This window comes from Urocampus carinirostris, chromosome 12 (genome assembly GCF_059441175.1).
Source record: "Urocampus carinirostris isolate Australia breed hairy pipefish chromosome 12, RoL_Ucar_1.0, whole genome shotgun sequence".
Classification (NCBI taxonomy): domain Eukaryota; kingdom Metazoa; phylum Chordata; class Actinopteri; order Syngnathiformes; family Syngnathidae; genus Urocampus; species Urocampus carinirostris.
In genome coordinates this window covers 12,896,896-12,901,954 of record NC_142360.1, presented here as the reverse complement: position 1 = coordinate 12,901,954, position 5,059 = coordinate 12,896,896, and the positions used below count along the sequence as shown (strand labels likewise).

The following is a 5,059-nucleotide window of genomic DNA, read 5'->3' as shown; positions in this document are numbered from 1 at the left end:
TAGGGTTAATGTAACCCTGTCACCAAAACTCTTATCGCTGTTGGACAGGATCCAAAGCTCCACCTCGATGTCAAATAAAACACAGAAATGTGAGTTTGTACACGGGTTATTTACTTATTTCTCAGCATGTCCTTAAGACTCAGAGAATGCAATAAAATATTGAATTTTCTTGTCAGAAATTGTGATTTGGGTTTGAGTTAGTTTAAGCGAAGAACATGCTATCTGTGCGAAAACAGTGAAAAAGAACATTTTCAAAGTTCTACCACTGAATCGTTGATGAGACATTTGTGGATTTTACAGCATTGAGTTTCCAAAGTGACATCAAACGACTGGTCTTGCAGTTATAAAGAATGAATGCACTGCTAAGACAGCTGATTTTCAGCTTTATGACCCTATAAGACAAAATAAAGAATATTTTAATTGAATCCTTAGTCAGCCCAGTTAAAGGTTGCTATAGATTTACCTCACTTGTAAGGGAAGGGAGGGGGTAAGGGAAGTGGTAAGGGAAGTGGTAAGGGAAGGCAGATGAGGCTGTGCCTCTCCTGTTGTCATGGAAATGTAAAATTGTTTCTCATTTAACCATTTTTAGATTTTAACCTTTAAAATCACAGAATTTTCACATTCTATTAGAAAAATTCTTAATGCAATTAGTATGAAACGTATTACTCTGCTGGAGGACTGCCTATCTAATGATGCTTTTATTCAAAAGGAGCAGTATGCAACATATTACTGTGCTGAGAATCTGCAGAGGCAGAGTGAGGCACGCAATTCTCTTGCCTCTTGGCAGAGAGTGATAGTGACCCTACGGATTCTGATTTATCACAGCCCCAAACAATAGCATTAGTTATAGCATTGGCAAGCTACCAACAAGTCAAGCTATCCAGGATTTTTTTCTCATCGTATGAACTTTTTTTCCCCACTGAAGGACAGCCTATCTATTGAATCCTGTATAGTTAAAAGGAGCAGCACAAAAACATCAATTATAAGTTAAGACAAGAAAACATTTTTCTCTGTGCTAGAGTTTATATATAGCGTTCCCTCTCTGCCAATCAAATGATGAAGAAGATGTACCTTCATCCATTTGTAAATCTGACTCTACCTCACCCGACCCAAACCAACAACACCTCACGGTTATAAAGCACACATGAGAATAACGTTTGTCTGCTGGTGTTTCCCAAAAACTACCAGACAGTAAGCTGTTATCAGAACGGTGGGATTATGGAGCCATTTATTTAACAAACAGAGGGCACCTTCTGCTTGACTTCACACCTACTCCGGGGCCCGTTCAATAATGTCTCAGCGTAACCGTAATATTAACGCGTATCACGTCTCAGACGAGGGGAACAATTAGAGTGGAGCCGCCATCGGGTGTTTGCCGGCTTATCTGAAAGGTGCTGCGGCCAAAGACAATTGGCATTATCTCTTAAACACGTTATTACAAAGACGATCAAGTTCAAGGGAAGAAGGCGGTGCGCAAACATCCGCCTAAACGCTACGAGAGTAAGACACAACTTGGCACACGGTTTATCACAGGGGTCAAAGTTATTATTAACCCCGGGGATCAGCGAATATTAAACTCTTGCTCCCAAAGGACAAAAGATCTCCCTGAAGTGAATAACAATCACACACTTGAGCCTGATAGCTTTCAAAAAAAGAGTCAAAGGGCGATAAATATGCTGCAATTTTTTTGTTCGGTTGCTGCCCCGAATGACATTTTTGTCTTCGCGTAAAGCCTGATGTAGACATTTCCATCTGCTGAAAGATTAGTATGTTTTATTTTTTACTGGGTTGTAAAGCTGCAATATTTAGAGTTAAAAAAATTACAAATTACTTTCATTTCTTTAAAATACAGTACAATTTTATGTTTTTGTAGAATATGTTATAACGTTTAACTGTGTACTGCAATGTATATTGAGGAAATAAATCATAGTAACTTGCAGGATAATCCTAGTTGAATACTTTCAATGTTTTGGTTTTGTTATTATTCACACCAGGCCTTATAATGAGACAGTAGTGGCAAGCGCCCTCTTCTACGCGGCAGCGTGTTGGGGAGGCAGCGTCAAGAAGAAGGATGCCTCTCGTCTCAATAAACTGGCTAGGAAAGCAAGCTCTGTTGTGGGCAAAGAGCTGGACAGCCTAACAACAGTAGCTGAGAGACGAGCACTGAAAAAGCTGAGGTCAATCATGGACAATCCATCGCATCCACTACACAGCATTATCTCCAGACAGAAGAGCAGTTTCAGCGACAGACTGCTGTCACTGTCTTGTACTACGGACAGACTGAAGAGATCTTTTCTTCCTCATGCCATGAGGCTCTTTAACTCCACCCGGCAGAGTAAAGGCCCACATTAAACCACACCACCTACATTGGATATTACCGAATCTTACTGCAATATGTATTCTGTGTAGCACTTTTTAGTTACTCTATATAACACGCTACAGTGGGCATTTGCACGTCACACTGGGTATTTGTATATTGTATTCTTTTGGCTTTATTATTGTACTGTTCTCAGCTCAGGGATGCTGCTGGAAATGTGAATTTCCCTTAGGGGATGAATAAAGTATCTATCTATCTATCTATCACTTATGTTGTGTTTTAATCTCAAGTGTCAGCTCTGAGATCAGCTCTTCCGGCCTTATGTGATTTTGTCCAGGTGTGTTTTCTAAAGAGTGTATTTTGTTTCTAGTTTCTTTCAGTCCTTGTTGGGTCACTGTCTACCTTACTCCTAAGTGACCAGAGTAACAGTTTCCAGTCTGTTTCTGGTCTGGTCTTTTCTTGTTATCTATTAAACAGGATATTGTAACTCCCATTTGAATTTTCTTATTGTTTCCTGGGTTTTACTTCCATATTTAAATATATATTTTTAAATATATATATTTAAAGGCACCTTGTTCAAGTCGACAACTGCTTTTATAGGTGTGATTCCACAACCTTCCCATCAGTATTCCCCACATATTTGATGCCTGACAGACTTCACATCACTCTTCTCCGATTAACACAACCACAATCCAAAGGTCATGGGTTTTACTCCAGAGTGGTACTGTACTGCCAGAATGAGCCTTGTGGTCCGGGGTGCAGGCTTCAAACCTGTAGCTGCTTGGTGGCAGAGTGGTTTAATTCCAACTTTCGGGCGTGATCCAGTTCAGAGTTGTTTATTTTTTGCAACGAGGCAATCTACAGGAGTGAAGTGAGCAGGCTGGCCCAGTGGTGTAAATACAACACTGAATGCAGAGAAAACCAAGGAGATTGTTGGCGATTTAAGGAGGGCGCACACCGGGCACGCCCCACTCAAAATCAGCAGTGCTATGGGGAAAAGGGTGAGCAGTATGAAGTTTATTAGTGTATATATCAGCAAGGACCTGTCCTGTAGCCATCACATCACATCCCTTGCCAAAAAAATAAAAACATCAACACATGTACTTTATCTGCAAACTTAGGAGAGGGAGTGTCACGACCCGCAACATGCTCTTACTCCAAAGATGCGCCATTGAGAACATTCTGACCAGCTGCATCACCGTGTGGTATAGCAGTGCATTGTGAGAATAGGGGGAAAAGGTAAATTTCTGTCCCAGGATTGCAGGTTACCCCATCCATCTCACCGCCTTTTAAAAAAGGGAAAATACTGCAGAGTCAGGCTCAAGGACTGCTTCTTTCATCAAGCTATCAGGACTCTGAACTCTATTTAGTTCCCAGCTATACCTTGAACGTTTTTTTAAACAAAGCTTTAAATGTAGCTACGTTTTATGAGTCCTGTACGTCAGCTAAAGGCAGTGTTTTAAGCTCAGAATTTCACCTGCGCAGAAATGCCAACCAAAAATGTGTCAATCCATCGCAGCTGTCTCGATAGGAATGTCTATCAATTTCAGTCTCATGACTTATACCAGTGTAGTCACAAGAAAGTCAGGAAACAAACCTCACTGCGAAGCTACCGCTGGACCAAAGACAACGCCGAACAGTGTGGGGGAGGCGACATCAACGCTTTAGAACCTTGCGAAAGTGCTAGGTAATGCCCAAAAGGCGGCAGCACGAAAGGACACCCCCTTCAGGGCAGTCCAGAAGTGGCAAGGACCTTGTTAGAATGCACCCCTGAAGACATGGGGCTTAATACTGGCAACAGTCCCTCAGACCAAACAAACTCCAGACAAGCCGCCACAACGAAAAAAAGGCGCCTGGACGAAAAAAAACACTTGCTGTTGCGACAATGCAGCAGTGCAACACACGCACGGGGCAAAAGAGACCCACCCAGATCCCCCTTCACCCAGGGGAGGTCTGGAACATGCAAGAGGCAGCAGCCTATCAAAGAAAAATGGGAAAAAAACCCGGCTCACGAGTAGGCAAACTGGGAAATAATAACAGCGTCGGTATTGGCCACAGCAATGCAGGGCCCTGCTGGGGTTAGACAAATTAGCCCTGAAAGTTATGGGAAGCTAGCTGTAACAAAAAACACCCAGCCCCATGCTAGCAGGAAGCTACGCCAAGCAAAAGTAAGAAAACTGTGACACGCGGCAAAAAAACAAACAGCCACACTCGCCGACCCAAAGGGAGGCAAAGGTGAGCCAGAAACTAAGTTGTAACGGCGGTAGGTAAACAAACCCTACATAGCCTTCTACGGGAAAAAGACACTCTACTCTGACGAAAACTGTCTCGAAGCTGATAGGAGCAGGGATGGCAAAAACGCCAATTCCTTCAATTGGAACACAGCGGTAAGCACTCGCCACGCGAGAAGATGAAAAAGGTAGCACACCTGTGATGAGACTGATATTTACAGAAATTCTTAATGAGACAGTGAGTACCGTATTTTCATGACTATAAGGCGCACTGGGTTATAAGGCGCACCCCCCAAAATTAGTTTTTTGTCCTATAATTTCCATACATAAGGTGCACTGGACTATAAGGCGCTCCAGTGGAAACATCAACAAAAAATTCATATGGTCCAGTTAAACTTATTAACTCCCTTAACATTCTGTCGGCTCATAAAGAAGTAAATAAGTGTCTCAGACATGTATGGACACGGTGTCTGTACGATCTCACCAATCACTCAAATGCGTCATTCCACAT

At 42.3% G+C, this 5,059-nt stretch overlaps 1 non-coding gene across 1 annotated transcript; it reads left to right on the top strand.

Annotated features, from left to right (window-relative positions):
- The first annotated feature begins 3,048 nt into the window (after positions 1-3,048).
- Positions 3,049-3,134, top strand: trnastop-uca (transfer RNA opal suppressor (anticodon UCA)). Its single transcript has one exon. It is a non-coding gene; the product is annotated as a tRNA-Sec (tRNA).
- The last annotated feature ends 1,925 nt before the right edge of the window (positions 3,135-5,059 follow it).